Genomic DNA, 18513 nt, shown 5'->3' on the forward strand with positions numbered 1-18513 from the left:
AGGAAGACAGTCCACACTCTTCATTTGGTCTCCACTGACACCATGGGGTATGATTGTTACCAGCTGGTGGGATAAAAGCTGGCTCTCTTATTTTGCCTTTTCTGGTACCACCTAGGCAGGGGTGTTAGGGACCCTTGTTACAACTTTATAAGAGTGGAAATCTAGGCTTCCCACTTGGCCTTTGCTGGTGGAGTTTGGGGTGAGACCACAGTATTTTGTGGGATTTGGCTGTAGTAAAGTGATTATTTCTTATAAAGTTTTTTGTCATGTTAAGCTAATCCTTTACTGGTCCTTTGGTTAGAGATAGTAGGATTTGTTAGAGGAATTTTTTTGTCTGTTCCCATTGGTAGTTCCTAGTTTTCAGCCTTTTTACTTCCAAGTCTAGAATATATGAGGCAAGAAGAAAAACCCATGGAACTACCACTATGTCATTCCTCAGATCTTGTCATCTCTAATCAATCTTCCTGTTTCTCTCTACCTTCCAGAGTCTTCTTATGTTTGTTTTATCTCTGATATTTAGGGTTTTTATTTTTACTTATTGGGAGAAATAGGGAAAAGTACATCTACTCCATTTTCTCAGAAGCAGGAATCTTATGCCTGTTTTTTTTCATGACAGTACTGTAGCCATTTTTACATGCCAGTATTATAGTCTGTCATTTTCACACTTTACCAAAGCCCCATAGATTTGTACCAATTTGGAAACTAGTATTTTATTAGACTGAAGTTTCAACTGGAAAATTTAAAACAAGGCCCTCACTAAATGGAAGGCTGAATCAACTTGGAAAGTTCTTTATCTGATCCTTTCCAGGATGATAATAACATGAATTAATCATTAGAGTGTGTTCCCAGTTAAGGTGGACACTGAATATAACACCAGTCTCTTTGTAAGGGTACCTGGTATTTGTTTTAATCAAGTGTGATAAGAAACAGACAGGAAAAGACTGTCACAAAGGAAGAAGTTTATACTCACAGATTCCCTAGAAACAAAAGACATGGGGCGAAGCAGGGGAAGCAGGCTCAGGATTGGCTAGTTTGAATAATTTCAGTGGGCTTCGGGGTACAGGGCCTGTCTCTAGTTATCTGGTAGCTGGCCCTGGGGTAATTACAGCAGATGGATAGTGGCCAAGAGTGTGAGAGCCCAGTGAGAGCCAGATAAAGTAGGTGGTTAAGGTATGGGCTCCAGATTGCTTGCTTTGCCTATGAAAGAGTTGTTTGGTATCTTTAGGAATTTGTTAACTCTGGGAGGGGCAGTCCTTCCAATGCCAGCAAAGTCCGAGGATGTCAAAGCATGAGGAAATACAGAAAATAAAAGACATGATTAATAGGAGCACGCTGCCCAGTGAAAACAGGAACAGATCTTATTTAGGCAGCATTCTGTAAGAGGAGCCTGGACTTCCATCAAAGGCCATAATAACCTAGATGATACTTGTAAATTGGATCTGCCAGGTTAAGGTTAAAATCTCATGAGTTCTTTTTAATTGTGATTTGGTAATAACCACAAAACGAACTGCTATGACTATAAAATAAACTAAAAGTTTATCAGACAATTAACTTAAACAAGATGTTTACAACAAACTGAATATAGCATGCTGTATTATTTTGATTTGAATATAGCATGTTGTATTATTTGATAATTCTAATCTTTCAGTGGAGAATCTGAAAAACCTCCAGTCAGGTATAGCTTTGTAGTGAGGTGAGTACTGATTCTATCTCAATTTTCTCTTTTGCCTTGTGGTTCTGGGTCAAATGCTGATTCCTCTACTATATTTTCACTATTCAACATCCTACACTAGATAAGATAGTGTCTGACTAGTTACTACCTGTATATTGACTGGTGCTTAATACAGAGAAATCTATGTCTTTTGCAATTACTCAGAATTCAGACTTTAAGTAGTATCTGCCTCAAAAGTATTTCTAAGTATTTATTCTGGCTTTTCAACTTTCTCTACCATTCCTTTAAAATACTAATAATGAGCTGTGCTGTTTCAATAGCATAGAGACTAGAAATCTTAGTCATAGACATTTCAAACATCAGAAGAAAATTTTATTTCCTAGAATTTGGGTGCAGGATGCTGTAGTGCAGGGTCAGGCTCCAGGAGAAACATAGTGGGAGAATTCTATCCATCCACTTACAGCGTGTTCCCCTACCTTAAAGAAAAGGAACCCACATCAACCATAGGGAAGCAAACCACCTCCACACTGGGCAGGAGATGCTTCTAGGGAGGACAGTGCCATTGCAACTTCCTCACTCTCCAGTCATTCCCACACCTAACCTTGCAGTTTCACCTCCCTATATAAGTAGGCAGAACTCCAAGAGAAGAGCTGGGAGGGCTCAGATATTTAATTAAAGTGGGCATCATTTTATATCTGGGTACATAAAAAGAGTAAACCAGGAAGAGCAATAGCAAGAGAGTAACTCATAATTATCCTATATGACCCAGCATAAACCACATTTGCCATACTAAGATACACAGGCAGCAAGATCAAGTTATTTTATTTTATTTTTTGACCAAAAGATCTACACTTGCAGAGATCCAGAAAGTTGGATATAAACATATCAACTAGCCCTCCAGCTTAATATCTAATGCAATGTATCCAGGAACAACTAAGTAGACAATGAGGGGAAGACTGGAATAGACAGATTTTGTTTTCCTTATTCATGAATATATAGGGGAAAAAACCAGATGAGGTTGTAATCGGTTCTATAGAGAAACAGAACCCGCCAAAGGCTGAAGGCATGAGAACTAGGCGGGGACTGGGCAGGTGGAGCTACTGCTGATGTAAGGCTCAGAGTCCTAAGGCCTCAGAGCCAGGAGCTCTGATGTCCAAAGACATCAGATGGATGTCTCAGCTCAAAAAAGAGAGGATTCACCCTTCCCCCAAATCCAGGAAAATTTAGATGTTATGAATCAGGAGCTAGAAAATGAGAGAAATAGACTGGGATGAAAAGAGAGATGGCTAGGAACTAGGTGAACTGAGTTATGTACAGAAAGATTAGAAACAAACAAAAGCGCATGTGTAGAATTGAAAGCAGAATCATAAGCAATAAATTACAGATATAAAAATGTTTTGGCATTAAGAAAGACTCACTAGGGTAAATCTAATGAAAAAAAGAAAAATAAAATTATGAAAGGAAAGATCATAGAAATAGAAGGCAGAGAACAGAGAGTCAAAAACTGAAAGACAGAACAAATAAAAGTATATTTCACGTTTAATAGAAGGAAGTTTCTGGTCTGAAGAAAGACTAGTGTATATATACATCAAACAGACTCACAGGTGACAAAATTAATGAAAAGACATTACTGCAAAAAGAGATTACTATTTAAATATACTCTCGTGACCTCACGGAATTTCAATCAAAAAGAAAGGTCCTGTAAGGCATCAGGAAGAAAAACAGATTTCTTATCCTGGAATAAGAATTGGGCTTGTCTTTGACATCTTATAGAAATAAAGTAAACATCTCATAGTAAACCAGGAAAAAATAGAGAAACATTTACAGTTTTGAGGGAAAAAAAGATCGAGACTCAAGAATTTCATACAAAAGCAAATTTGTCATCTATATGTGAAGGCAGCAGAAATAAATCTCAGTTATATAAGGCATTAGAACATATGCCACTCATTTATTCCTCTTAAATAAACTATAAGGACATATGTCAACTAAAGGAGCAATAAAGCAAACATAAAGCTCAATAATGGTATTAAAGGGTTTAGTTGTAAACATCGAAGACAATGAAAAGCAGAATAAAATTAATAAAAGGGTTTTTGGGTTTTTTTTTATTTTGTTTTTTGAGACAGGATCTCAGTCTATCACTTAGATTGGAGTGCAATGGTGTGATCCTAACTTACTACAGCCTTGAACTTCTGGACTCAAGCAATTATCCTGCCTCAGCCTGGGACTACAGGTGCATGCCACATCGCCCAGCTAATTTTTTAAAAATTATTTTAGAGACAGGGTCTCACTATGTTGCCGAGGCAAGTGTTGAACTCTTGGCCTCAAGCAATCTTTCTGCCTTGGCCTCCCAAAATGCTGAGATTACAGGCAGGAGTGAGCTGCTATGCCTGGCCAAAAAGAATTTTTTAAATGGTTTCAAACCAAGAAGACAAAGAACACTTAAAAAAAAAAAGGCAAATAGTACAAAAACCTTATACAATAATATGGATGTTGTGTGGATAGGAATAGTAATTTGTTCGTATTAATATCATACATTTTGTTTTATTCCACATACTAATCATTAAGGAAACATGAATTCATTTATTTAATATAATGGTAATCATTGCATGACAAATATGGATAGCATCAAAACTACTAGAATAAGTGTGTCAATTTTAGTTTTCATAAGGCAAAACTAAAAGTAGAAATATCAATGAAGTGTAACAACAAAGTTGAAATGATACATGTTAACATGCACAAAGATGTCAGCTATGGCAATAACTATCGATGGGTTAAATTTTTCAGTGAAGAAAAAAGTAAGATGGCAGACTAGAAACAGCCTTCACAATGTTGCTCTCATGGACAGGATCAAAGATTGGGGCTAGATATCCACCTTTGGATCAATTGTTTGAATTTGAGCACTGGGAATCCACGGAAAGTAGGAAGAGTGAAATGAAAAAGATACAGTGGGATGAGCTGCTCAGCAGGACAGGAGGTAATTAGGGAAGGTGCCCACATGTGAGAAAGAAAAAGAGGAGACAATTCCTGATTCCACGCTTCTCCTGAGGATATGGCAACCAGAGCAGTGGGAGGGACCCTCCACTGCATAAGGCCTCCAGACTGATACAGAGACCTGACTGGAGGCTGTGCAGCTGCATTCCTCCAGACAAAAAGGAGTCCTGGCTTGCAAGCCCTGGGCACTGTGCTATTGCCATTATAACATCTCGACCCCAGAATGCTACTTTTGTCCAAGGGTCAGATCTCTGACTACTGCTTCCCCATTACCCCTGCTAGGCAGCGAAGGATGTGAGGAATTTCAGCACTCACATGCATCCTTTGGGCAGGTGATGTATACCCTTACAACTGCTACCACCACTTAGAGCTTTTGTGGAGACCAAGGGCCTGGCAGTGTGTGTGGCCTGGGTGATCCCGTTCAACTGCACTTAGCACTAGTGTGGCCTGGGTGATCCTGTTCAACTGTACTTCCTGAAAGACCTGGGTGGAACATGTGCCCATAGCCCTTGGTGCCCACTGCCCACTACCAGGGCAGCTGGACCAGTAATGCCACTGCCTGAAAGTACCTGAGCAGGGAGAATGCCAGCAAATCTGTGACCTTTGGATCAGGACAGTCTGCACGACACAGACCCACACCATCCTACACAAGCACCCTGGATGCCATGCTCTGCCTGTACCCTTCCCAAACCATGGCTGCCCTGGCCCATGTGAATGACAACAATGTCCCATGGATCTGCTCCATCCCAAATAGGCATACTGCCCTATAGGTCTGCTCTGTCTGGGGGTCATACTTCACCCTGCACATGAGCTGTGACCTCCTGGCCCGCTCTGCACTGGGAGCCACTCTGCCCCACGCCCCATAGGCCTGCAGGGGTGCTATGCCCTGAGCATCTAGGCAGACCTCACCCAGACTATGGACCTGGGACCTTGGCTGCCCAGGCTTGCATGTGTGTGCCATGCCCAGCAGACCTCTTCCATCCTGCGCACACACCCTGTCCTGCCATCAAGCTCCACCTTGTGTGCACACCTAGCCACAGTGGCACACTGTCAAACACAGTGAAACAGAGGAAACACAGCAGAACAGCAGTGTTAAAGACTCACTGTGCATCTGCCTCTCCACTTCCTAGTCAAGCATGCAGAGTAGGACCCAAGCATACCATCAAAGGACCCATGCTTATCTTCATTGAGCAACAGAGGTCTCAGCAGAGAACAGGTGTACCATATATGCTATTTGTTTTGACATGAGAGAAGAGGCCCCAGATACAAAGGCATCAACATAGAAAACACCAGCAACATGAAAAAACAGGCTGTCTTGACACCCCCAAAAGATCAGAATACGTCTCCAATAATGTACTCTAACCAAAACAAAACTGGTGAAATGACAGATACAGAATTCAGGTTATGGGTGGCTAGTAAAATGAATGGAATTGAGATGGTAGAAAACCATCTCTAAAAACCAAAATGAATAAATAAGGACATGAAGGAAAAATTCACTAAAGAGATAGGTAATATTACAAAAGAGATAACAGAACTTAAACAAATAAAAGAGTCATTTAGGGAATTTCAAAATACATCAGAAAGCTTTAAAAACAGACTAGACCAAACAGAAGAAAGAATTGAAATTCTTTCTTGAAAATAAGGATTTCAAAGTAACCCAGTAAAAAATTCAGGAAAAAAAAAAAAGAAGAAGAATGAACAATCACTGTGAGAAATGTGCAATTATGCAAAACAAATATAAAAATTATAGGTATTCCAGAGGGAGAAGAAGAAAAACAATAACCATGAAAAACCTGTTTGAGAGAATAATAAAGGAAAACACCTCTGGTATCATTAGACGTTTAGATATAGAGAAAGAAGATGATCATCTAACACCTGGAAGATTCATAGCAAATAGGACATCACAAAGATATATAGTCATCAGCCTGACTAAAGTCAAAGAGAAGAAGAAAATTTTGCAACCTACAAAATGAAAGCACAACTTACTTAACCAAAGAAAACTGATCAGACTAAAAGTAGAAACCTTTTAAGCCAAAAGTGATGGGGGTCTCGTTTTTAGTCTTCTTAAACAGAATAACTGCCATAAAGAATTTTGTATCCTGCAAAACTAAAGTTCATAACTGAAGGAGAAATAAAGTCTTTCCCAGACAAGCAAACACTAAGGGAATTTGTCACCACTTGACCTGCCCTACAGGAAATGCTTAAAAGTGCTACATACATGGAAAAAAATAATTGATACCCACCAGTGTAAAAACACATGAAATTTAAAGCTAACGATCCTTATAAAACAGTAACACAAGGGAGAAAATATGGCAACTAAGTATCATTCAACATCGTGAACAGAGCAGTATCTCACATATCAATACTAACATTATCAAGCATAGAAACTGAAGCAGCAATTACAAATCTTCTAACAAAAAAAAGTGGCTTCATACATGAATTTTATCAAACTTACAAAGAACTCATACCTATACTGGACAAATTATTCCACAACATTGAGAAAGATGGTATCCGCCTCAACTCATTTTACAAAGCCAATATCACCTTGATAACAAAGGCAGGAAAGGATAAAAAAAAAAAAAGAAAACTACAGACCAATATTCCTCAAATATACATGCAAAAATCCTCAACAAAATCTTAGCAAACCGATTCAACAGCACATCAAAAAAAAAATTCATCATGACCAAGTGGGCTTTATCCCAGAGATGCAAGTATTATTGCATAGTTCAACATATGCAAATCTACAAATGCAATTTACCACATAAATAAAAGCAAGAAGAAAGATCATATAATTCTCTCAATAGATGCAGAAAAAGCATTTGACAAAATCCAGCACAGTTTTATGATAAAAAATTTTAACAAAACAGGCACAGATAGGTTATACCTTAAAATTATTAAAGCCATATACGATAAACCCACAGCCAATATTGTACTGAATAGGGAAAAATTGAAAGCATTCCCACTTAGAACTGGAACCAGACAAGTTTGCCCACTGTCTCCACTTCTATTCAACATAGTGCTGGAAGTTCTTGCCACAGGAATCAGACTAGAGAGGGGAATTAAGGGTGTCCAAATGGAGGCAGAGAGCTCAAACGCTCACTCTTTGCTTATGATATCGTATTATAACTAGAAAATCCCAAGGATTCAACCAAGATTGCTGGAATTAATAAATGAATTTAGTAAAGTCTTAGAATAAAAAAAATCAATGCACACAAATCAGTGGCATTCATATATGCCAATAACAGTCAAGCTGAAAATCAAATCAAAGATGCAACATATTTCATAATAGCATCAAAGAAAATTAAATATTTAGGAATATATTTAATGAAAGAGGTGAGAGACCTATATTGGGAGAACTATGAAACACCGAAAAAAACTGTAGAAGATGTAAACACATGGAAAACCCAACCATGCTCATGGATCGGCAGAATCAATATTGTTAAAATGTCCACACTACCTAAAGTGATCTACAGAATTAATGCAATCCCTATCAAAATATTATCATCATTCTTTACAGATCTAGAAGAAATAATTCTACACTTTGTATGGAATGGGAGAAGACCTCATATAGCCAAAGCAATCTTAAGCAAAAACAACAAACTGGGGCATCAGTCTACCAGACTTCAAGCTTTACTACAAGGCTATAGTATCCAAGACAGCATAGCACTGGCACAAGAACAGAGATATAGACCTTTGGAACAGGACTGAGAACCCAGATATAAAACCATCTGCATATTGTCATCTAATCTTTGACAATGTAGACAAAAATATACACTGGAGAAAAGAATTTTTACTCAATAAATGGTGCTGGGAAAACTGGATAACCACATACAGAACATTGAAAGTGGATCCTCACCTCTCACTTCTCAGAAAACTCAACTCACAATAAGTAACAAACTTAAACCTAAGGCATAAAACCTTAAGAATATAGAAGAAAATTTTGGGAAAACTCTTATAGACATCAGCGTAGGCAAAGAATTTATGAAGACCCCCAAAGCAATCACAGCATCAACAAAAATAAATAAATAGGACCTGATCAAATTAAAAAGCTTCTGCAGAACCAAGTAAACTATCATTAGAGCAAATAGACAACTTATAGAATGGGAGAAAATATTTTCATGCTACACATTTGATAAAGGGCTGATAACTAGACTCTATACAGAACTTAAGAAAATTAACAAGAAAAAAATCAAACAACGCTATCACAAAGTGGGCAAAGGACATGAACTGAAACTTTTCTTTTTTATAGCTAGAATGTGATTGCATTCATGTTTTATTTCCTTGTACCTTTTTTTCAACAATTGACACATTTTCCTTTTGAACACAGAATTATTTTAATTGGTTCAAGAAACGCAAAAATTAATTTATTTAATAAGTGACATAAAATGACAAAAAGGCTTCACAGAGCATACGCTTTCATAGCTTTAACATAAACACCACTATTTGGATTCCATTTTGTCTTTCCTCCTGTGACCTTGCCCCATAAATCACCCTGTACTTTGTCTAGTTCTTCAAGTACTTTCATCCAGATGTTTACACTCTGAGGAAACACAATTCTTCTTGAGCTAACACCCCATTTCTTGAAGTGCTGTATTGAAAATTCTTCACAATATGATCTACACTTGCTGCCTCCTCACTCTCCCCAACCTGGCTGGATCTGACTCCTCCTCTGGCTCTGTAGTTTCCAGTTCCCAAGACCATGTCTCAGCTGTTTCTTCCTGAACCCTGAACCTCTTTCTGTGACCGTTAGTACTATTGACTACCTACTCTATTTGGAATTCTCTGTTGGTTTTCCCAACCTCTTTTTTTTTTTTTTTTTTTTTGGTATCTCACATTCTTTCTCTGTCTGTGACCCCTCCATCCTCCTCATAGTCTCTGCATCCTTCAATTTTTTGTTTCTTAACTCCTGAATGTAAGCATGCCCTTGAGTTCTGTTTTTGGCTCCATTCTTTGCTAAACATTTATTCTTTATTGTTTAAAAATATAAGAACTAGACACTTTTATCTTCCCTTTATGCTTCTATGAACAGAAACTTTTCAAAAGAAGGCAGAATAATGGCCAGCAAACATATAAAAAAGTGCTTGACATCTCTAATCATTAGGGAAATGCAAATCAAAACCACAATGAGATATCACCTAACTCCAGTAAGAATGGCCTTTATCAAAAATTCCCCAACACCAAATGCTGGCATGGATATGGAGAGATAGGAACACTTACACTGCTGGTGGGACTGCAAATTAGTACAACCCCTGTGGAAAGTAATTTGGAGATATGTCAAAGAACTAAAAATAGAAATATCATTTGACCCAGCAATCCCACTACTAGGCATCTACCCAAAGGAAAACAAGACATTCTAGACATCTACACTCTCAAAAACATCTGCACTCGAATGTTTATGGCAGCACAGTTCACAATTGCAAAGATGTGGAAACAACCCAAGTGCTCATCAATACATGAGTTAATTAATGAAATGTGATATATGTATACCACAGAACACCACTCAACTACAAAAAAAATGGTGATCTATCACCTCTTATATTATCCTGGACATAGCTGTAGCCCATTCTTTGAAGTGAGATATCACAAGAATGGAAACACAAGCACCACATGTACGCGCCATCAAATTGGTACTGACTAATCAACATTAAGGTGCTCAAATGGAAGTAATATTCATTGGGTACTGGTCAGGTGGGAGGGAATGATGGTGATGGGTAAACTCATAACTAAGGGGTTCAGAGCACACTGTATGGGGGAATGACACACTTGTGGCTCTGGTTTCTGTGCGGCAAAGGCATTATATGTAACCGAAATGTTTGTACCCCCATAATAATCTGAAATTATAAAAAAGAAAATTAAAAAAAAAACCACACACATCAAGAAAAAAAATAATAGTCATATATGGTCTCTTTTTACAAATGTTTCATGTTTTCTTTAAAAATAGTGGATATATTTGTTTGATATGCATATATATGTAATTATATATGTATCTATATAAATTGAGCTTATTATTTTATGTAATTCCTCATATCTATGTTGATTATTTACTTAAGCTTTCAGTTTCTCAGAGGGGAATGTTAGAGTCACTGATCATAGTTGTTCATTTATTTCTGTCAGTTGTTGCTTGATATACTTTGAAACTATGTTAAAGATATATATTTTGATAATTGAAAAAATACTAACATTAAACTTAAATGGTCTTGATGCACATTTAAAAAGATCTAGACTAGCTGAATGGATGAAAAAACACACCCCAAGTATCTGTAGTCTCTAAGAAATCCATCCAACTTACAAGGATACTCATAGACTCAAAGTAAAAAATATTCCACATGAATGCAAACCAAAAGTGAGAAGGAGTAGTTATTCTCATATCATATAAAATATACTTTAAATTTAGAAAAATGACAAATGGGATCATTAAATAGTGATAAATGGAGAAATTCAGCAAAAAGATATAACAATCCTAAATATGTATGCACTAAACAGAGAAGCTTCTAGACTCATAAATAAAATACCACTACATCTAAGCAAAGAAATAAACAGCAACACCACAATGAATGGGGACTTCAACACTCCACTGACAGAAGTGAACAAATCATCAAGGCACAAGATCAACAAAGAAACACTAGACTTAAAGAAGATGCTAGAACAATTGGACCTAAGAGACATCTACAGAACACTACCCAAAAGTACAGAATATACGTTCTTCTTATCACCACATGAGACATATTTCAAGATAGATCATATGATAGCCCACAAAATAAGCCTTAACAAATTCAGAAAAATTGAAATCATTCCATGCATCTTCTCAGCTCACAGTGAAAAAAACTAGAAATCAACTTCTCAGTGAAATAAAACTAGAAATCAACTCCAAGAAGAACTCTCTACACAAAGTCATGGAAATTAGCCACCTGATGAATGATCCTTGGGTCAATGATGAAATTAAGATGGAAATTAAAGATTTTTCAAACTGAATGATAATCATGACACACCATCCAAAATCTATGGGATACAGCAAAATCAATGTTAAGAGGGAATTCATAGCCTTAAATGTTTACATAAAAAAGATAGATCAAAAATTAACAACCTTATGTCAAACTTCAAAGAACTAGAAAAAGAAGAATCCAAACCTAAAGCTAGCAGAAAAAAAAGAAATAACAAAGCTCAGAGCAGAACTAAATGAAATGGAAGCCAAAAAGAAAAAATACAAAGTATCAAAGAATAAAAAGTTGGTTCTTTGAAAAGACAAAATTAATAGACCTCTAGCTAGATCCACCAGAATTAGAAGAGAAAGTGTTTAAATAAATTGAATCAGAAACAAGAAAGGAGACATTACAACTGATACCACAGAAATACAAAATGTCAGCCATGAATACTACTAAAGTCTCTATAGACACAAACCAGAAATTGTAGAAGATATGGATAAATTCCTGGAAATATACAACTTCCCAGTCCTTAATCAGGAAGAAATAGAAAACTTGAACAGACCAATAACGAGCAGCAAGATTGAAGCAGTAATAAAAAAAATCTACCAACAAAAAAAAAGCCTGGACCAGATGGATTCACAGCCAAATTCTACCAGAGTGACAAAGAAGAACTGGTACACATGCTATAAAAATTATTCCATAACATTGAGCAGGAGGGAATCCTCCATATCTGATTCTATGTAACCAGTATTACCTTGATACCAAACCCAGAAAAGGACACAACAAAAAAGAAAACTATAAACCAATATCCTTTATGAATACAGATGCAAAAATCCTCAACAAAATACTGAATTCAACAGCACATCAAAAAAATAATTCACCATGATCAAGTGAGTTTCATCTCAGGGATGCAAGGATGGTTCAACATAAATAAATCAATTAATGTGATTTGCCACATAAACAGAAGCAAAAACAAAGACCACATGATCATCTCAATAGAAGGAGAAAAAATATTTGATAAAATCCAGCACCCTTGCTTGATAAAACCCTCAAAAACTAGACATGAAGGAACATACTTAAAATTATAAAAGCCATATATGATAAACCCATAGCCAACATTATGCCAAATGGGGAAAAGTTGAAAGTATTCCCACTAAGAACTGGAAGAAGACAAAGCTGCCCACTGTAACCACTTCTATTCAACATAGTACTAGAAGTGTTAGCCAGAGTAATGATGCAAGAGAAAAAAGAAAGGGCATTCAAATTGAGAATGAGGAGGTCGAACAATCTCTGTTCACTGATGATATGATCTTGTATCTAGAAAACCCTAAATACCACACCAAAAAACTCCCAAAATTGATAAATAAATTTAGCAAAGTCTCAAAATCAGGTTACAAAATCAATGTACATAAATAAGTAGCATTTATACATTCTAACAGTCAAGTTGAGAGTAAAATCAATTCAATATCATTTACAGTAGCTACAAAGAAAATAGAATATCTAGAAATATAGTTAACCCAGGAGGTCAAAGATCTCTACAAAGATAACTACAAAACACTGATGAAAGGAATCATAGGTGACCCAAACAAATGGAAAAACATCCCATGATCATTGATTGGTAGAATAAACATTGTTAAAATGTCCATACAGCCCAATGTGATTTACAGATTCAATACAATTTCCATCAAATATTAATATATTTTTTCTCAGACCTAGAAAAGAATAATTCTACACTTCATTTGGAACCCAAAAAGAGCCTAAATAGCCAAAGCAATCTTATGCAAAAAGAACAAATCTGGAGGCATCACATTATCTCACTTCAAATTGTACTACAAGACTACAGTAACCAAAACAGCATGGTAATAGCATAAAAGTAGAGACCAATGGGGCAGAATATAGAGAACTCAAAAATAAAACCATATATCTACAACCAACTGATTCTTCACAAAGCAGATGAAAATATATACTGGGGAAAGGAAGCCCTATTCAATAAATGGTGCTGGAACAAATGGATAGCCACATGCAGAAGAATGAAATAAGACCTTTATATCTTGCCGTATACAAATATTAATTCAAGATGGAAAAAAGAATTAAATGTAAGGCATAAAACCTTCAAAAATTATATCATAGAGGAAAACATAGGAAAAACTCTTCTAGACAGCAGCCTATGCAAAGAATTTCTGACTGAGGCCCCAAAGGCAAGTACAGCAATAACAAAAATAAACAAATGGGATTTAATTAAATTAAAAAGCTTTTGCACAGGAAAGGATATAATCAGCAGAGTCAATAGACAACCTACAGAATGGGAGAAAATATTCACACACTACACATCCAACAAAGGGCAAATATCCAGAATCTACAAAGAACTCAAACAAGAAAAAAACAAACAGCTCCATCAAAAATTGTACAAAAGACATAAACAGAAGTTTTTCAAAAGAAGATAGAAAATGGCCAACAAACATGTGAAAAAATGCTCAACATCATTAATCATCAGGAAAATGCAAATTAAAACCACAATGAGATATATCACCTTTCTCCTGTCAAAATGGCCATTATTAAAAAGTAAAAAAAAACAATAGATGCTGCTATGAAACCAGAGATATTGGAATGCTTATACACTGCTGGTGGGACTGCAAATTAGTACAGCCTCTATGGAAAACAGTATGGAATTTCCTCAAAGAAATAAATGTAGACATACTATTCAATCCAGTAATCCCACTACTAGTTATCTACCCAAAAGAAAGGAAGTCATTTTATCAAAAAAATCACCTTTGCTTGATTGTTTATTACAATAAAATTCACAATCACAAAGATGTGGAATCAACCTAAGTGCTCATCAATTCTTCAGAGGATAAAGAAAATGTGGTGTATATATACCATGGAGTACTACTCAGCCATAAAAAGGGATGAAATGTCTTTTGCAGCAACTTGGATGGAACTGGAGACCATTATCCAAACTGATGTTATCTCAGGAATGGAAAAACAAACATCACATGTACTCTAAAATCGGGAGCTAAATGATGGGTACACACAGGCACAAAGAGATATAAAGGACATTGGAAACCAAGAAAGGGGAAAGGTGGGAGGAAGTGAGGGGTAAAATCTTATCTATCATGTACAATGAACACTCTTCTGGTGAAGAGCCCCAATAAAGCCCCCAACTTAAGCATTACACAAGGTATCTATGTAACAAAAACATTTGTACTTCTTAATATTTTGAAATAACAATTTTTTTCAATTAAAAATAAATATTCTCAGATTTAGTCAAAATACTAAGTCACATAAATGCTCTTTACACAATCACAATGTCAAATGAAATAAGAATATTTTAAAGTAAAAGACTTAAAATATTTCAGGCAAAACTAAAAAGGGAAAGAAAGCAGATGTTACATTATTAATGCTGGTCAGAGTAGAACCCAAGGCAAGGAAAGAGCATTAAACAGGACAAAGATAATGATTATTTTGTTTTTTATAAGGACAGCTCTATAGCAGACATAAGTGATTGTGCATACAACATACCATCAAAATGTTTAAAGCAACATTATAGAAGTTATAGATAATATTTTGAATTGACAAAGTGTATTTAATAAGTTTACATGGTATCTGAACAGCATAATTTTTAAGGTTGAGTTGGAGATATTTTTCTCTGTATATACAGAGAAATACACACATATACAGATACACACCCAAACACACTTAGTTAAATATATATATGTATATATATATATTTCATGAACAGAGGATAAAGTATCTTTCGAGAATCCTCAACAATATTTGATAGCACAACAAAGTGAGTATAATCAACAATAAGTTAGGGTATACTTTAAAATAACTGAAAGAGTGGAATTGGAATGTTCCTAACACAAAGAAATGTTAAATGCCTGAGGTGATGGATACCCCAATTACCCTGATTTGATTAAATCACATTGTATGCCTGTATAAATTATACAATTATTATGTATCCATAATAAAAAATTTAAAAAAGACTCCATGGAAAAATTGAGCATAAATTAGACCACAAAGAAAACCCTGATAATTTAAAAAAATTATACAAACCTCATTCTTTCACTATGAAGAAATAAAATATAAAATCAATAATCAAAGCTTAAACAAAAACAAAGACTCAAGTATTCAAATATCTGAAATGTCATAAATAATTATAAATTAAAAGGATATAAAAGTGCAGTTATAAAACCTTTTTAAAACAAATATAATTTTTAAAAATTTTTCTGTAGATTTAAAGACTTTCATAATAAAAAGTTTTGAAAATGACAATACGAGAACAGGATAAGTTTGACCACTCTCTTATTCTGTTATCTTTGCTATATACTTGTGAAGGGAAGGCATTTCATGGATGACTTTGGCTTTTGTTACAATGAGAACAAATTCCGTGGTGAATAAATAACTGGAAGAATTGTGTGCTTTGAAATAGTTTGAAGGATCACTCCTGGCAGCACCTTGGAGACTTATTTTTTAACTAACGTAGGCTCACAAGGTCGGGGCTTCAAGAGCATGTGTCCATTCAAACCACTTACACACTTTAATACAATCTCCATAATAGGAGTTATTCATGTGGTTATTTGAGGCCTGGTGGTATAATCCCCTCATATGATAGTGTACTTTTGTGAGTCAGAAGTCAACATTAAAAAGGCTCACAGAGTTAATTTAGGTTCTGTCTGATTCATCACTCAGCCAGTTATTGCTAACTACAGCATACTGTCATTGGGGGAGTGGGAAGAAAAGTGCCAGAGCTCTACAGTTTCAGATAGAATTAAAATCTTCAATCTGTGGCACTATCGTACTCAGAATAATGTTTACCCTTTGGTGGGAATTCAGGATTTACATGCTAAATCCAAAAGATCAAGGCAACTTGACTTTTTAAAAAAATATTTTTTAGATGTGAAAATATAATAAATGGTAAAGCTATGGAGGAACATTAAGAGATGAGCAATGCCCCAATTCAAAATGATACATTGTTCCCAGTAGTGATTCAGGTAAATAAATATTTTCCAGTTGGACTTCCAGTCTCATATCTGTTCCTTTACTTGGTCAGTGTTAAAATGCAGTTCCCAAATCTTTGATAGTTTCTGCCTCCTTCTCTTCAAATTTCTGTGGCACTTAACACTTTATTTTTTTTAATCTTTTTCTTATCCTTCCTATTTTGACTAAGTAACCTCATTATGCAATTACCAAATTAACAGTTTTTAAGTGATGGAACAAGAGAGAGTTCAAGAGTATCTTCAGAGGATCTAAAAACATGATCATCTTAAATCTTGCAATTAAAATTATTCTTAAATAGTATATAATTCTAAAATTTGAGTTTATGAGACTCAAATTTATTTGAGTTTATGAGACTCAAGTTTATGAGACTCAGCATTTATTAGTCATTGTTTTTACTAATAACATCAAGATAATAAAAGTTAATCACAGACATGTTAAATTTCTCTAAGTTTTATGTTTTGCTTTGTGTCATTTATCTAGTTTCTAGATAAGTGTCTAAATTCAGTGGTGGAGAGCACAGACCTAATGAACCATATCTTTAGAAGTGTTTTCCCTCTGGTAAAGTCCAAGAAACTGTTGAAGTATGACTGCCTCTAGGAATGAAAATTTTTTATCCTAATAATTAAAGTAACTTGGGAATAGAATAGTTAAGTATCAGTGTGTTTACCAGGTTCATCTCCCTAGATGAGAAAAGAAAGAAAGAATAAAACTTCTTTGTTAAATTTCCTTTGTCAATCTTCACAGACTAGAAAAAGAGAAAAATGTACTTTGGAAAAGCTGACGTTTAATATTTTACAGACCACATAGAATTTATTTATCTTTATGTCATAGGATTTAAATAGAGATAAGATACTATGAATAAAATAATATCCAATCAAAATATTTGCCACATTCTCTAGTTAAGCCTATCCTCTTCCCATCCCGTATAATCTCCTTTTCTACTTTTACAGTATATCATCTAAAAAACTAGTTTTTATGCACCCATGATAGCATGCCTTAGGATGGATGCTTTGATTTTAGCTTCAGAAGAAAAAAGAAAAGAAGTGGGCAATAGAATTTTGATAATAGAGCACATTTTCTTAAATTTGATTCCAATTCTATTTAGAGTTAATGAAATTTTACAAAACCTTATACCTTACAAAAATACATGTTTATATATATTTGAGGTGAAAATGGCAGAAGTTTGTAGGCATCATAAAAATAAAAGGCATTCTGAGACTAAACACTATCTCTCATCAAAAGGGATGGACAGAGCTAAAAAGAAAAAGAAGACTGTCTTACATTAGGACATCTCATTAAGGCTACAATATATATTATATTTTAATAGGAAGAAACCTTTCCTCAAAATGACCCACAACTACCAACCTTATACACAAAATCTTCATTATGCCAGTCTGTTTTTCTGCCCTAGTGACCCCACTTGGGAATGAATAGATGTTAAAACAACCAATCCATTCACTTGCTTTAAAAACCTCTTACTCCTCTTGCTTGAGTTAGCCAGGCCTCACCTATATTATGGTGTCTCTAAATCAGAGATTAGGAGCTATTGGCTTTTACTAATTGTATTTTATTCCTGTGTGCCTGCTCCGCTCATCAAAATTTATATGTAATCTAAATCTTTAAATATTCACAAGGAAGTAAGAAAAAAGAACCCACAGAAAACAGATGAAATAAACTCATACCCAGACATAGTATTGTAAATTTTAGTACACTGGGAATGGTGTTCTAGAGAGAAAAAATAGGTCACATAAAAAGAATTAAAAATCAAAAGTGTTGCATACTTCTCACTGGAATAGACAAATTTTAAGGTCATTGGAAGCACACCTTTAAAATTCTGAAGGAATGACTTCTAACGTAACATTGTATACCAAGCCGAATCTTAATCAAGTTTCAGGGTAGAATAAATACAGTTCAGGCATGAAAAAT

The 18513-nt window shown here is 35.3% G+C and overlaps 1 long non-coding RNA gene across 1 annotated transcript in view; it reads left to right on the plus strand.

The window, feature by feature from the left end:
- LOC105880432 (uncharacterized) overlaps nt 1–18513 on the plus strand; it is a 105614-nt gene that overhangs the window by 61029 nt on the left and 26072 nt on the right. The gene's annotated exons all lie outside the window — the stretch shown is intronic.

This window comes from Microcebus murinus, chromosome 11 (genome assembly GCF_040939455.1).
Source record: "Microcebus murinus isolate Inina chromosome 11, M.murinus_Inina_mat1.0, whole genome shotgun sequence".
Classification (NCBI taxonomy): Eukaryota; Metazoa; Chordata; class Mammalia; order Primates; family Cheirogaleidae; genus Microcebus; species Microcebus murinus.